Genomic DNA, 17,301 nt, shown 5'->3' on the forward strand with positions numbered 1-17,301 from the left:
ACTGCCCTCTTTTTATCATTTAATATGTGGCAAGTTAATTGCCGAAAGAACTTTGCCAGGCTGTTGCTACTGTCGCCATTTACGAGTATCTGTGGCAAGTTCTTAAAATGTCTCTTTCTATCCAGAGCCAAACTCATTTAAGGCGGGTCGAAATTAAAAACTCGCCCGCCAGCCCCATTAGTTGGCAATTATGGGGCCAAACTGCTTGTCAAAGTAAGAATTTCCTTATTGAAATTGTTTTGCCCTGCGGAAAAGCGGAGCAAGATTCTCCAGTTTTCCGGTTATCAATAGGTTCGCTATTTCATTTTCTACTTTCCTCGGCCGGACTCTGAAAACGCTCATTTCCTCTCGCTCAAATGACTTTTCTTTTCTATTTGGCGAAGGCGGAATCTTAATTAGATGTTTTAGCTGAATACACACGACACCCGATACACCCCAGTGTGGAAACTGGCTGGCTGAAGCCGGGATGCATTCCCCTTGGAAAAGTTTGCAGTTTTCCGTTTCGGGGTTGCTTCAGCTCCATTAACCAGGGTAGGCATCCTTAAATCCTCGCTTCGCGGGGGTGGATGCCAATTGATTTCAGTGGTTTCCCATACGGTTCGCAGCCTTACAAATAAATTGCGAATTTTAAACTTATCTGAAGCCAAGATCAGGATCAGAAGGGCCAGTTTGGTTTTGTTTAAAATTAGTTCTCTTCAATTTAACGCTATCGCTTTCTGGAATTCTGTTCTACACATTTTCATTGAATGCAGATTAATGGGCGAAATTAAGGAAGATGTACACTTTCACTTGTTAAGGCTCATCTATATTTTTGAATTTCTCCTGCTTTGCAAAACAAGATACTGATACTCTAACCTTCTACAGAAAATGGATGATAAATGACAACTTTGTTAGCGAATTGTACCGATACCCTACTTATCTATTATCATACATTTTAAAATAAAAATTCAGCACTTATCTAATTGGGTCAGGCAATGGGTTTATGGAATTTATATATGGAATAAAATATATTTTAATAATTTTTGCTTTTCGCTGATTAAACGTAATATTTACTAAGACCCTAGATCATATCTCATTCTCACATCTGCATAAAGCATTTTATCTAAATCGAGTGTTTTTTATTCTTGTCAACTGCTCAGTTGGCGATCCAATAAAAGTTGACTTCCCCCATATCAACACTCATAAAATGGAAATAACTCTCTCAAACGCGGCCAACTAGCTTTTTATCTTGGCCGTTTATCAATTTTATTTTGTTATCTATGTGCTGCGCCTTGGCTGGCTTATTTGGCTTCTTGAGTAGCGCCTACGCAAAGCGCTGAAGTATAATCCACTTCGCATACGCAAGCTAAGGACCTTCATTCACTCATTGATAAGCTTTGTCCAACTTTGTGTCATAGGCTTGTGCAGGTGGAAAAATGGTTTACTTAAAAAATATGAAGCTATTTGCATTTGTTAAATGCATTGCAGCAGTTTGATCAACCTGAGTTACTGGTGAGGTAAATAATTTAATTTCTGGTAATTCAATTTGCTTTAACCACACGCAGTACTCTTAGATTAAAAAATATTCGTTAAATTCTAGCACAATCTACTGTAAGAACTCAAATCCCTTTTTTTAGCTTACTTGTACATTTCCAATGAGACACGTAACATTTTATTTTGCGATGTTATATTATAATATCCTTTAACATTATAGGTTTTAACAGTACTATAAAAGCTTGCAATTTCCTTTTAGAATTAAAGTTTCTTAGAAAGCTTTTAGATCAATGTGTGTAGAGTTTTCAAACCAGACTTTAAAAAAGAGCTTTTCACCAAATTGTAGGCTGTTGTTGAAAAGCACTTATTCATTTATTCACCATTGATTTTTTAAAATTTCTATAAATAAACTATAAATTATACGTACAGTCGAAAATGTTGTTGTAATTATATATAATACTGAAAGGCACCTGTTATGTTTACCAAAGTGTTTTAAAAGTTTTTATAAAGAAACCATAAACTTTTATACATACAGCAAATATTATAGTTTTAATTATATACATATAACACTTAGTTGTTTTATGTTTCATATTAGTGATTTTTGAACATGAACTATAAGCTAGACAAAAATACCATAAATCCATGTTGTATACATGTATGAATTGAGAACATCTGTTATACATCCTTAGTTTTCCACCCCTAAGTATTTATTTCTGCCATAAAGCTAAAGCAAAAATTCCATAAATTCATGTTGTATACATGTATGAATTGAGGAGTGAACATGAATGAATATCTGTTATACATCCTTAGTTTTCCACCCCTAAGTATTTATTTTTGCCATAAAGCACACCGTACCGAATGAATGCGCCGAATTTCCCCTTTGCTGCTGCCAAATTGTATTAAAATGGTTTTATACTCACTCAGCTGCGAATTTAGTGAATGAGTTAAAAGTGCACATTCCCCTTTTGGAAATCCTTTGAGTGCCTCACTTCGCAGAGGCTTCAGTGGAATAGAAAGAACGTGGAATAGAAAGAACCTAGTGGCACGCATATAAATTGCACGTTATTACCCGGTGCAACAGAAACTGAAGAATCAGACAGACATTGCATCCCTTGACGGTCACATTTTTTGCAATTTTTTTTTCGCATTTGCATTTCGCACTAACTGAAAAATAAGCAGCCCAGGGAAAATGAGTAGAAAGGCAAAGCTTTTACTTTAATTAAATGCGTGCGTGTTGGGAGAGTCCCAATTTAGATTTGCTCTGACTTTGTTCTATATCCCCCAGATGTTGCCTCCTTGATTAACGGCGGCTCGAGCTCCTCCCCTCCTCCACCCCTCCGGTTCTCGATGCTCCTGTCTCCCCGATGATTTTCACACAGCACACTTTTATGCTGATTGAGTGCGGCTTATCTGCACTGCCATATGCCATTTGCTATATGGTATATGGTTTATTCTGGATGTGAGGGAGTGCGGTAAACCCGACTGAGTTATGACATAACTCAAGCGATGGTCGTTTATGTCAATTGTAAGCAAATCAGCGCTCGAGCATTATCCATAAAAAAATGGAGAGCGAACATAAGAAGGCAACCGTAGCGAAAACCGAGACAAATGTCATTATTAAAATGGGCATAAAAATAACAAATGACATATGTACGAATGTGGAGCGAGGGTGGATCCGAAAACTGTTCTACTTGAATGCCTATTTTTTTACCAAAATTAAAATAGCATTGACAAACAACACTTGTTTAAAATACTTAGGGGTAAAGCACTCTTGAACCTTTTGAATTGCTCTCAAAAATGTTTCAAAACGCACCAAACCAAGCACTTGCACAACAAACCCGTTAAGTTTTGAGTTTGTTTTTTTGATACCATCCCTCGCATTTTGATGGGCAGACGCATCCTTTAAGCAATAAAATACCAAGCTAAAAGCCCTTCAAAATGACACAGAGAGTTGTTTGTTGCAATTGTAGCTGGTAGCTGATGGCGCTGCTCCTGCTGCTGTTGCTTCGTTCGGGCAAGTGCTATAAATTTGAAGTATTAAAACAGATATCGAATGGATTATTTTAAATATATGACCGGCCATATATTCGAGGCAGACATACCATTTCATACAAAACCCGCAGACGCCAAGCCGGCCACCGAAAAACTGCTGCTTGTGGTAAAAGCAGGCGAAGGCCCATTGATGCTGGTGCAGCCAAGGCGAACCGAATCGCAATTAGCCTGCTGCAAGTGCCTCCCACACGTAAAGATAGCGAGGACTCTGCACACTTCGTCCACTTCCACTCCAACCCACACTCTCCACCTCACCCACACCCCACATATCGTTATCCTAGTCGAGTGTTGCTACAAATTTCCATCAGCAGCAGCAGGACGATCTCCGTACGCCCTCAACTACCTCAACTTCCTCCTCTTCATCCGCATCCGCATAAGCATTGCCAACTCTCGAAGCATCACAGCTGGCATTTTCCGCTGCGTAATCCTTTTATTAATCCCTTGGCTTGGTCTAAAATCCTTTACACTGCTGTTGGCACTTTTGCAAATCATGAAAAAGAAACCGCAAGCTTAAGGAAAATGTGTAGTACAAGTGCAGCCTGTGGGCTCGACTATTTTATGCGCCGGTTTTTTTTCCTGAAGCGATTGTTCGGTTTGGTTTAGGGGGTACCATATATTATTCCAAAGCCGATCTATATGATATGATATGATCTATATGCTTAAATTAAATCAAAGACGCTATAAGCAGGGTTTGTCTCTTGGGCTTAGTATTCCCGTGATGCCCTCTGATTGTTCATAGAGAATAAGCAGCAAACCTAGGCAAATCTCGGTGCCCACTTGACTAAAACTGCCCTGCTTAATTTTCAAAAATTGCAATGCTTAGCGTAAATTAAAAATTAATTGGCCACGGGTAGATATCCTTCACCCTCAGCAGTGCTTCATTCCCCGATGTAAATCCCTTACTCCTTTTTCGCCCCAGATTGTGAGGGAATATTTATGCTCGACGTGTAATTTGTGTTGATTATTTTGCCTTGTTTGTTGTTACTGCCGAGAGGAGCAGCTGCGCGTCCCGGCCAAGTGCTAAAAAGTATTACGCATTTCTCGGCGTATGGTTTTTTAATAAAGCGAATTAATCAGGGTCTCGCCGGCAACTCGCCGGCAACAGGGAGTCCAGAAGCTGGAGACCGAGACGGAGACTTCGTGGAGTCCCTTTTCCCAACTAGCCCCTTTCATCTTGGCAAGCGCGTTCAACATTAAATATTCAAAATGCACTTAACGCAGCATAGCGCGTAAACCGATAGCCGAGTTGGGCCAGGACTCCAATGCGCTAAAAACCCTTTTTAATGCTATTGGCACAAGGTGCTACGTGAGTATCGCTCCAAGGCGTCCCGACTGACAGAGGTTAGGCTGAGATTGACCACGATGATGAGTATTTTACACTTCTCATTTTTTTTGATAACGAAAAGCAATTATACACTTTAAAGTTATTTATTAAAGTTTCTTTTATAATTTAACACCATATTTTATTTATACAGTACATTAGCTTAGTACTTAAAAACTAATCAAACAGAAATCTAAAATTTAATTATTTTTTTCGATGGAAAAATGGTTTTCCACTTAGGTAAGGACATTTTGGAGTCCACATAAGCCAGACACTCTCGCGTCGTCTCCAGTCAACGTTTTCTGTTTTTTGTCAAAAATATTGTAAAATCTTTTTGAGTTCGCGGCACTTTATCAACATTAGCGTTTCTTGTTGCCTTTTCAACGACGTTGTTATTGCTGTTGGGTTTGGCTGCTGATGCCTTTTTTTACGCACCACGAGCAACGGGGTTTTGGCCGGGCTAATTCAATTAGCTTGACTTTGCCACTTAAGCTTTGCCTTTTAATAATAAGCAGACGGTTAAGTACTTTACTAAGCAGGGCAGGGCCAACCAGAACCACGGCTTGTGGGGTCGGGAACACGTTTAAATTACAAACCGGGCAGGGTGAGGATTGAGCAATTTAGTGCTTTTAACCTATCGGTTAATTCAAGAGTTGACTCGTAAATCATGGGCGCAAAAAGAAAAGCGAGTTTGGATGATGGGGAGTGTGTTAAATGTCAATAAAAGGCAGGCCAGCTCCTGCTGAGTATAAATGTCAGAGTCAACATGTCGTATGCGCAATAAATGTCATCAGTCGTGTGTTTCTGTGTATGTGCGGCTGCGTGTGTGTGTTTGTTTGTGTGTGTGTGTGTGTGTGTTTGGGCGCATGCTAAGTGGGCGTCATATTCCATTTGCTTGTGCAATTGCACATAAATCAAATAAACAACTCAATTGAAATGTTAGAGCACTAATTTCATAATTATATTGTCATAGCCATTATCCTTCATACATCCATTGTATCCTGCCAGAGTGTTTATGAGTGTGTGCGTGTGGGTGTGTGTGTACGAGAGGGAGAGAGTGAGAGAGAGAGTAAGCAAGGCAAACAAAGGCGTAGCATACTTTTCCGGGCACCGTCCGCCACGTTTCAACCTTTAGCTTAATGAGTAAATCGTAAACTAATTGCAAGATAATTAATTTTAATTATTTGTATATTTTACTTGTATTTCTTGGCAACCCCCTTCCCCGTCCGCCACCCGCCCAAATGGCATAATCAGGCGGGAGGCCAGAAAAAGCGGAACCAGCGAAACCATTAAAAGCACATTAGCTTGTTAAGCGATGGTTCACCTCTTCTTCATCGCAATTCCCCGCGGACGCCGACGAAAATTCCGTTCATAACTTGGCCAACACACGTGCAACTTTCCCCTCTGTTTGTTGTCCTTCCCTTGTTCATACATCATTATCATTAAAGCGTTAAATTGTTCTGTTGTCTTAGTATACGTATTATGTATAAATTTCCTTGTGTTTGTTGGAGTTTTGGAAGTTCCACGTTCAACCGGGTCGAAACGAAACGACTCTCATAATTATGTTTGATGATTTGGGGGCTTATAATTGTGGGTTTGCTGGATGGACTATCGTATTTCTAGTAAACTGCCATGGGAATTTACCGTTTTATGATTATATTTAATGATGAATCTAGTTTTGTATTAAATAATTTTGTTTATTCTGCCATGTACAACTACACTTCTGAAACTATAAAGTTTTTGAATAGAAGAAATTTGAGTATTATATGGAAAAATGTGTAATTATAGAACAAAATTCTAAGCAGCAAAAAATATAAAAATAGATTTTGACCCAGTTTGTTTTACCAAAGTAGAAACCAAAACATTCCTACTGATAACCTTTGGAAAATTCCGCACTCGTACTGCCAAAAAACAGGAAGGAAAATTAAGCCCTCGGTAAAAGGAGAAACTTTCTGGTTACGTTTGTAATTTTTCTTGTCATTCGCCTGGGCTTTTCCGTCCTTCAGATGTGCTGTTGATGTACAGTTACAAGTTTTCGTATATATGTGCCATACTTTGTATATGTCAGCATTAAATATTCATGATGCACTCGGCGGAGGGGCAGCATACATACAGGGGGCCCAGGATACAGGATAACGTAACATCTTCATACGCAGAAACGACGGCTACATTTTTATGCCTAAAGCATTTCGTCTGCAAAATGTTGGCGGTAGTTTATTTATCGTTACACGCTCAGTTACGGCTAATACACACCCACACACTCTCAGTGGGAGATAGAGTCATTTGGCACTGCCATTAATGTAGCCGCTAAGTGGCTATGTCATGCTAGGCCGGTCCAACTCCCCAATATGTATCTATGGATGTATAAAAAAGAACGAAAAACTGAACCGCATTCAAGGGGCCCAAGATTTCTGGCTGAAAAGGGTGCGTGACTTCTGCCAACTGAGAAAAAAAAAAATGACGACTGAGTGGAGGCCCTATGCATTTTTCATAAGCAATTACTAAGCAAACCCAGCGAAAGCGCGTAGGCGGCTTTTAGCCATTTGTCGCTCCCGCGTTGACTTACCAACCTAAAAAATACAAAAGTGTATAGATATATATATTAGATATACATATATAAGATATCAACAAACAGCCAAAAAATTAAATCGCACTCGCCCAACTGAATTGGCGGCTCAAGAGCGAGCCACATAATTTATGATTTCATTTTATGACAGCACACACGCAACCCTCACACTCTTCCTCGTGCTTTTGTTTCAGCCTTTTTAAGTCATTGCTTCCTATTATTTTCTTATTAAATTACATCAAATTGCTTTCACTTCAGGTCGTGTGGGTGTGGCTGTGTGTGAGTTTGCGACCCCTCAAAGTTCAAAGCGATTGACAACCTCCTCTCAAATTCCATCCCATTAAAAGATGATTTCTGTCGTATTACATTGGCGAATGTAATAAGCGTTCTGTTTTTTTTTTTTATTAATTTGTGAGGGCTTCTTCTTCGTGTGAATAATAAATTGTTATACTCCGCACTCGTAAACGAGAATAACCCAGAACGGAAAACTCTGGGTTCTAAACGAAAATATTTTCAATGAGGAAAGAAAAGATAATATTCAGTCAAACAGTTGAACTATTGGTTCAAACAACAACATTGGTTTACTCCTAGCTTTAAGTCCTCGTAGCCAGCGTAGATCTGATTGATTCGTCCCTTTCAACTGTCCAACTGTCCGGCTAACCAGCAAGTCGTGCAGGCCACATTGTGCGAAGTTATCAAGAGGCGCAGCAACACATTGCCAAATTACGACTTGATTATCTCGCCCAGCCATCACTAAACAAAAGGCAACAATTATCTTAATGTCAGGTGCAAGAAATTAATGTCGTGTAAGCACATTTCAACACAATATAACTAACGAAGACTGGGACCATGACTGCGTCTATGAGTATAACGATGTCATCGCACTTAATCTCTGATAAAGGCGTGCGTCCTTTGTCCTCCGTTTCATGTCCTTCCATAGGCGCAGAGAAGCGAGCAGCAAGTGAACAACGAAATATAGATTAGAGAAAAGGTACCGACAAATCGCTGCCAGTCTGCCAGTGTGTCCTAGTTCCCCTGGCTTCAAATGCCTCAAACCCATTACAAGTCCTTCCTTTATTTTTTGCTACCTTTTCTACGCTTCCTTGTCGTTGGGTGTCATCTATTTGTATTTTTATGTGCTTACTGTCAACGCAATAATTGACTAACATTGTGTTTCCTCTGGGTTAGTAAGCAGTGAGTGCTTTAAGTTGGCCAGGCAGGTGGGTAGCTGTTGACATCTCAGGTAAAAGGAAAAGTAAGTGCCAGGAAACCGGAAAGGTTTTAACTTACAAAGATGGCTGTCCTTATGGAATTTAAACGTACCAATGCGGCAGTCACTTCCAGCTACTATGAATGGTTTTTCAATACAAGTCAATACGCTTTGGGTTCAGGCTCACAAAAACGCAGATACACAATGAGCTTTTTGGAATACGTAGTACTCAGTACTTAAGATTACTTACCTGATTATTGATAGGCTTAATTCGAAGTAGCCTTTAAAATGGATTCGTCTTAATAGTGCTCTGCTTAAGTCCACTAACTCTTTGGCATTACCCTCGGAACCCAATATATTTCTTTCAGACTTTTTATGACTTAAATGCGGGCAAACTTTTAGGCTTTATGCGTTTCCAATGCATTGGGCTGAGGCAATATACAACAGGAATCGGCGACGCTTTTACGAGCTACGAGCTCACCAGAGAAGTCCACCTGTTCAGCATACAAAACTAGGAATCGTTTCCCTCCTGACTACCCTATCATATACATATCCATACTGGCGACCAATTTCTGGTGCGTGGTGAAACCAATTTCCGTGGCGTAGCACTTACTGCTATTTTGGTAATATGACCATTTTATGGCTCACGCATGTGTAGGCGTTTTGGGAACGAGGAGGTGCTAAAGCTAAACACGTACTACAGGGATACGCAGTCATCTGCAATGGAGGATGGGCAGATGAAATATGTGCACAGCAGCAGCGCAGCACCTGCTTTTTTAATGAAACAATCTCTGCAAATATGATATTTTGTATCCAAACATGCAAAATATTGTTGAGCGCCTAAAAAAAAGCAGGAACGTCGAGAAGCGCACTCATCATAAAAATAAATAAGCTAGGGCTCATGCTGAGCCTTTTTCTAAGGACAAGAAACGGTGGAATACCTGTGCTCTACCCAAAAAAAATGAATAAATAAACAAATATTTGCGCTGGCAATAAGTCGAGTTAAAGAAGTAAACTGTACTGTACTCTTCAGACAACGAATTCCCTGGAATTTCAATAGACTAAGAACTGTTTTAAAGGTATACTCTACCATGGCAAATTTTCATTTACCTAATAACAAGACATCGTTAAAAACTTCGGGAATTCCCTTTTCTCAAATAAGAAGTCAACTGAGCACAAAGCACTTCAAGTCAAAAGACTCCCATTTTTAGTACATCAAAACCTTTGTTTGTCAGCTGAATTTTAAAAAATAACCCATTTTTGTAGGTATGTTTTTGTCATTTTAATTTACAAGCATCCAGCCAAAAGAAGGAACTTTGTCACTTCGTGTGCTGGCACCCAATACTCGTTTGGGATATTGTATATCAATAATTCAATATTTATTTTCATTTTTCTCGCAATTTTCGGTTTCTTATTTTCAGCTCAGATGAAAGTCGTAACGAGGAAATTTAATCTTTTTTTACGTCGCTTTTTTGTATCTTCACCTCCTGGCAATTCACTTCCTCGTGCTTTTTCCCATTCTCCCAAACAGATACGGCAATATTTTGTGTTTTCGTGGAAGGAGTCCAAACCCAATTAGTTGACGATGGCGACGTTGATATCTGACATCTCAGTAAGGGGAACTGAGTAGACCTCCTCAAACCAGTCACCAATCGAAAATCATAGCCTCAAATTGTACAAAATGTATTTGCCAAATAAAGTTTATATAAATAATGGTCATCTATACTCTTCATTAACTTGGGCTTCCGTTCCTGGAAATGGATAATCAAATGAAGTACTAATGTGAAAGAAAACTATATTGTGTTTTTCATTATCTGCAAAGACTGTGGCTTTGCTATTTTTGGGCTTTTTGGCAGATTACCTTCTTAATTTGGGTAAATAATTTTAAATTTAGAAAATGAACCTAAGTTGGGTTTGTATTCATCAACATTTTTATATCATACGTTTAGATGTGTCCTATTTTTGAATTTATTTAACTTACATTACTTAGGATTGAATTCATCAACTTTATTAAATAAGTCCAAACATAGTGATTACTTTTTATAACTTTTTAGTTTTGTGTAAAAATGGTTGCATTTTTGCAATTCTTATCGGAGCTATCTCCCTGTCCATCTGCCCCCCACAAATCTATATGGAACGTCGAACATCGAGCGCCTTTCGCCCACCCCACTAATTACAATTTGGAGCCCTGATATTTCTCAAGCTTTTCTCTTTGGTCATTTGCACACTTTACATGGGACCATGTCTTGTAGTCCCCGAGGAGGACGGCATTTGTCTGGTTGTCCACCAATGTGTCCTGCAGCCGTATTATACCGCCCAATGTTTCCGTTTCCTTCTGGGCTCTCCACCCGCTTTTCCAACAAAGCTGTCAACAAATTAACTGTGACGCTTTTGGGGAACCGGACAGGGGAATGGGGTTTTGTGAGGCTTGGATGGGCAACGAAGGATACTGTTTTCAGGGCGATTGGGCTCGACATGCTTGACATGTTTTGTTGGCCAGTTTTAGGCGGGAATATGTGTCGTAAATTCACCAACACATTTCCCAAAGGGCTCAAAGTGCCAGCTGCCTTTGGTCACAAATATTGAACAATTAGCTCTGCTCCTGGCAAACATTTACTGGTGATTTAAATTCGTCTCCCCTATGCTTTTAGCCGGGGATTTCTTTAAATGGCTCCTAATGTATCTCGCCTTGTGTGCCCTTCTATGGAGTTCTAAAGAGCATTTGAGATTCGTTTGTGCCACCTTCGCCTTTGGGCTTGCAATTGCTGGGCTTATAAACGATATATATTTTTTGTATAAATAATTCTGGTACGTGTGGTAATGATGCCGACACGTGACAGGGTGACAACAACGTAAAGAAAAGGCGCAAAAGAAGCAAAAGGAGCAAAAGGAGCGGACGGAGCGTAAAGTAGACAAAAGGCGCTGAAACCAGATATATTTTTCGGGAATATTTATTATGGCCGCCTGCAAAGGTGTATAAATTTGCATGAGAAACTGCCTTGAAGAAGGAGGAAAACCACTGCCTCATGTGGATGTCTCCTTGAGCAAGAGAGTAGCACTGCATAAACAAATAAACAAACAACACATAAATTTTTGAGACCAACTTGAATGTAGGTGGGCTACTTATGCCGAGCACGTTCTGCTGCCTTTTTGATTTTGTCCTGCTGAGCTCCTTGACTATTGTTCTTAGATTTTTTATTTTCTCCATTCATCGGCTTGACATTGGCTTTGATAACAGTAATAATAATAATAATAAGGGCGTATAATAACAATCATTTTGTGACCTCTGAACGGTGTACACCTCAGCTGAAATCCACCCCTGTTTATTAACAAATACGATTCAGCAGTGTATTTTTATAGACTGTAGTATATATATATATTTTTTGATTGGTTTTTTTTTTTACAGAATTGCTTTATTTATGACAATATTTATATTCATCGCAGTATTGATAGGCCATCGTCACCCTTATTCTGTAACGATCTGCAATAATAAAACCATTTGTTAATTAGAATCATAAAAGTATAACCATATACATTTTTAAAATATTTTTTTCAACTATTTTGTTTACAGGTGATGCAAACAAAACGAACATTTCTGTAGAGCTAAATGGACAAAAAATAAAACAATGACTATGTTTCAACACGTAAGTAAAACTTATAAAGCAATTTTATATTCTGGTACTAATATGTGAAGAACTCTTATGTAAATTTATGTATATCACTTGTATAACTGAGACATGCGGTGTATTAATAATATTTAACTACAACATCGAACAAGATTAGTTAACTTCTAAAGTATATATAATAAATAAAGTGCAAAAATTTGTTTCTGTGACAAAGAATTGCATATTAACACATGAGATTTCCTAAATGTGGTTAAATTAAATAAATAAATAAACAAAAAATCAATTGATTACTGCGGATATCATCTAAGACTAATGCTCAAAAGTTATGCTCTATTAATAACGATACGATGACGTGCTAAAATGAACCCCTTTCGTTATTTTCATAATGCTTTTCACTTACGATTTTAATAAACAGAAATACTCAAGGATTTCTTATCATTTTCTACCCAATAAACACAGTTTTTATGAAAAACATCAATGGTCTTCTTTTAAACTATATACGTTTACTACGTTTCTGCTATAAAGAAAAACTTTGAAAATAAATACTACGTTCTAAGTATAGTGCATAAACAGAATGTTCTATTAGTTCTTTCCCCCTTTTTTTGCGTACCACTTATTGGTGGTTATTGGGAAAAAAAACTTGGTGGTTAGGTTTAACGAGCAAAAAGAGTAACCCTTCCGATAACTATTGAAGGAACATTAGTATTTTATGTCATGCGAAAGTGTTTCTTCTGGCTATCGCGATTTCATCTCTTGCTCATTTGTCAGGACTTGTCAAATCCGGTCAACAACATAGCACACCCTGAGTTATTCCCAAGGAGTTTCTTTTTGCCATTCCTCCTTTTTTCGATTATCAATTCGCATACGTGCCAAGGCAAGCTGGAGAAAGCTTTTCAAGTGTCTAGACTTCTGACAACTATGGAATGAATGCAGTAAACAGTTGCCCAAGAATATTTGCCTTTCACTCAAAGTGTTCAGGGAATGCGGGGCGGAGTGATTTAGATTTGCTCTGAGAAAAGGACCATGTATCCCGGCTTAATTACTGCGCTTGGCCAGCATAGAGGAGCGGAGAGAGGGAAAGGCCCCAATCGAACTGATTTGATTGTGGGCCGGCTCGTTTAATGCAATATTCCCCATAAAGAAGCCTTTTGTGTGTGGGTGTGCCCCTCGTATGCGGGTCCTTTCAAAAACTTTGCAAACCAGTCAGGGATATCCTTGTCATACAGCTCTCACACACATACAAAGGCAACAAATTAAACTGTTCCTATTTGCAAATGAATTGTGCGTGGCGCAATTTCGCAGAAAACTTTCTAAGGGATAAGGCAGGATAGTAGAGGCGATTGGGATTGCGATGGTTTGCACAGGGCGCACACGTTCCTTCCGCTTGAAATAAAATAAGTAGTATAATACAGAAGGCAACTTTGCCGGCATCGGAATTGAAATGAAAGAAAAGGATTCTTGGGCCACACACAAAGAATAAAGACGGAAAGAAAAAAGACTCTTGTATCTCTGCTGATATCTCTTTGTGCGTGTCTCTGTCTTATGTGTGTGTGTTGGTGGACGACTTTGGGTTCTGGTGTCCTGCCTCGCAGAAACTTTTTGTGAGGGCCCAGGACCTTTCTGGCGCTTCTACGCTCAATTGCTGGTGGTTAGCCGAGCTGGTCTGCGTGTTCTGGTCGCCAGTCAATTGAAAATGAAATTGGTAAAAGTTAGCAGAAACGGGAACACAGCCAGAACCAGAACGAAAACCAAAACCGAAAACTCTTCTCCTGGCGTGTCAGTGTGTGTGTGTGTGTGTGTAAGTGTGTGGGGGTGTTGGGGCATCTGTTCTTTTAAGCTGGATGATGTCGGGGGAATGCAGGGCAACGTGCGGACAAGCATGCATAATGAGGCCCACGATCCTTTCACCTGGATGCGGGTTACCCCTACAAATTAATACAAAAGAGACGCGTAAAAGTATGCAACGGCAAGCAGCAGGGAACTACGTGCCTGCTGCATGGTCCTTTATCTTTGGAGCTCTTGTCTTATTTTTATTAATACTTCCCGCTATTTTACTCTTTGATCGTAAACAAAAAGTACAAAAACTTGCCCTTTTGACGCATTTTTTGTCAACGGTCACGTCCCTTTGTTTGGAATTTTTATAGATTCCAGTTTTGAGTGCACTTGCTTGTTGCGTTCACAACGCACATTCCCCTTAGTTAGTTTGCTTTGTCATTTTACGATTTATCAGCCAACGATTTGGCACACACACTTTGTAACACTGTGTGACAGATTGTTGAAGATTAGGCTTGGAGGAGTGGAGTCTCAAAGATTTTCGTGTCAGAAGGGATTAGCAAGTCGGTGGTTTTAGTGTGAAAAAATGTGTAAAGTTCGCGTTATTGAGGAACTTATTAAAAAATATTCAACTAGTTATATTAAAAAAAAGTCTTCAAACCCACAATTTAAACAGAAATTGTAACGTAATTATTTAGTTTAGTGTATTCGAATAGTGTAATTGGGTCTTATTAATTGTGCAAATTCTCAATTTTAATTTGTAATTTGACCTTTAAAAAATAAAAAAATCTTTTTTGGTACATTAATAACTGATTAGTTGTATTTCTTTTTTTTAAACAGAAGTACTCTCAGGTTCTGAATCGGTTTTTTAAGCTAGTTTCCAAATGTGTGATTGTCAGATTTAAACAAATGTAATAAAAACGACATGCAAATGTATTCTTAATTCATTTTAAATTTATAAATATAAGTTTTAAAATTGAGTCAACGTGTACTTACTTTTTGTAAAAAAAGGAATTCAACAAATTGATAATCAGTCATCATTGCAAAAAGTTACTTTGTGACCACTTTTTCTCCGCATATCTGGAAACATCTGGAAATTAAAGAAGAAATTATCTTTCGTTAAAAAAAAGTACTTTAAAGTGTATATATGTAGGACAAAATATAAAACTATTTGACAGACACTTGTGCTTATGTTAAACTTAATGCTGTTTGTTTTTACCATTTGCCTAATTTTGTTTGCTTTTGAAAACTAACCATTTTTTCACATTTTTAAATTAAACTTTATGGACCTGGAAAAGGATTTGCATGCTATTGTATTCTTTTCTGTTTTTGCCATGGCAGATACTTTTGCAAATATATTTGATATCGGAATTTGCGAATATATTTAAATGTACCCCTCAAACTGACGGTCGTTGATCCAAATAAATGGTTACATGGTAATTGTTCGCCAAAAGTAAAAACAAGCAGCAATTTTGTCCGAAATAATTAAAATCTTTTTGCAGTTCTAGCATTCTGTTTGTCATGCTTCAAACGTATTTTTAGTTGTAAATGGAAATTGTGTTCTTTCTAACGAGAATTTCTGTTTGTTCTCATTTGTCAACGGTCCTAAAAAAATCACAATTATAAAGATCCAAAAAGTATGCAGAAGGATATTTCCACTCTAATTGTATACTCCTATGCATTTAATATCAATAATATTTTGTGACATAATGAGAAACACATTAATGTGTGCCTTGTTTATACGGGCTTTTCTTAATTTAATTATCTTGATTTTTATGCTGATCACACCCTGATTGCACTTATTGTGTTGATTTTTATTGAGTATTTCGTAGCCCCTTTACTTCGGTGGCATTATTGGCAAACGCACTCACAGAAAGCGAAATCACACATAAAATTTTATTATGACACGCCAAACACTCCTGCACCTCCCCAATTGTTTCACGTTAAAGCCGCATAAAAGTAATAAGTAAGGGAGTCGAAAACGTAACAAAAAAGAGATAATTTCTTTGTGGCGGGATACTCACATGAGCAACAAATGCAGTTCATCGTTGGATCCTCCGTTTTCTTGGTCTTTTTTGTTGTCATTTCCCAGTTTTTCCCACGGCGACTGCTGTGTCTTTTACATATCGTTTTTTGGCCCTCATCTCCTTTTTCTGGGCCACGTCGCGCTGTCTAAACGATTTACGACACTTTTGCCAACTGCCTCACGCACACATTTGCAATATTGTTTGTTTGTAAGTTTGTGTGGGTTGAGCGGGGGCGACTGTCTGTGATATTAGCATGGAACGAACACTCACACACAGGTGCTGGAACAGGAGTTAACTTGGCCAAAAGGCACACGTTCGTTTTTATTATGTTAAATGTCTCCTGGGGCAGGAACATCAGCATCTGCGAGTTGTTTCCATCTGTTTGGTTGCCGTCTCCCCCTTCGCCTTTCTCTCTTCCAGTTGTCTTCTGACTTTTGCTAACTGTCACTTGGCTTGTTACATTTCACATTCACTTAGACTGCAGGATTAAAGCTGGAGCGCGCCAAAAATCAGCTATCCAGGAAAATTAGCACAGGCCGTTTCTCGCCTTTTCCTGCTCGGAACCGTTCTGGTTTGTCGTCCTCCGAAATGTGCATCGAGTACGTCCTTTCAGCCGATTTCAGCATTCTGCCCGCCGCTCCAGTTGAAACTGACGACTGGCGAACGACGGTCAAAGTCAATGGCGGGCTTTTCGTGGACGCGATTTGCTTTTCACCTTCGTCGATGTGCTCGGTTTTCAAAACCCGAAACCTTCCGATTCAGCCACGTCAAAAGCTCATTTACCCATCTCACCAGACTCTCTTCGAGCTAGTTCTTGCTGAGAAGGACTGAGTTCCCTAATCGCATTTGCTCTTCTCATTGGTCTCATGCTCTAAGCCTCAAAGGACTCGAAACTCGAAGTTGAGTAATTCTGAGAATGTCAAATGATTTTAAAATTAACAGTTCTCATATAAGTCTACTCTTAGGGTCTGCAATTCGAGTCCTTTACGGTTGAGCTAAAAATGAAAGTGTCAAGATAAAAGTGAGCACTTAATTCAAAGAGAAACTTTGTTGCTTTGGCAGAAAGGAACTCAGTAATTGTCTCAATGTTAAATAAATGAGCTATTTTTACTTTGCGTAAAGCAGTCAAGCGAAGTGCGGTTGCCAAAAAGGCATTTAGTAAAATCGGTATTTTTAAAAGAACTAATACATCAATTTAAAAATGCTTTAAAGACAATCCATAATTTTGCAAACTAATTTTTAAAATAATAATC

General features: G+C 38.7%; 1 protein-coding gene and 1 long non-coding RNA gene across 9 annotated transcripts in view; one reads left to right on the top strand and one right to left on the bottom strand.

Annotated features, from left to right (window-relative positions):
* Positions 1 to 17,301, top strand: part of LOC120446767 (tyrosine-protein phosphatase Lar) — a 118,004-nt gene that overhangs the window by 1,968 nt on the left and 98,735 nt on the right. For all 8 annotated transcript variants that reach the window (XM_039627905.2, XM_039627906.2, XM_039627910.2 and 5 more), the window contains exon 2: positions 12,194 to 12,266. The gene's annotated coding sequence lies outside the window, so the exon portion shown is untranslated. The remainder of the gene's footprint in view (positions 1 to 12,193; positions 12,267 to 17,301) is intronic.
* LOC120446770 lies at positions 12,031 to 16,798 on the bottom strand. Its single transcript, XR_005615889.1, has 3 exons — positions 16,046 to 16,798; positions 15,018 to 15,111; positions 12,031 to 12,103 (listed from the first exon to the last, which is right to left on the bottom strand). It is a non-coding gene; the product is annotated as an uncharacterized LOC120446770 (long non-coding RNA).

This window comes from Drosophila santomea, chromosome 2R, assembly GCF_016746245.2.
Source record: "Drosophila santomea strain STO CAGO 1482 chromosome 2R, Prin_Dsan_1.1, whole genome shotgun sequence".
Classification (NCBI taxonomy): Eukaryota; Metazoa; Arthropoda; class Insecta; order Diptera; family Drosophilidae; genus Drosophila; species Drosophila santomea.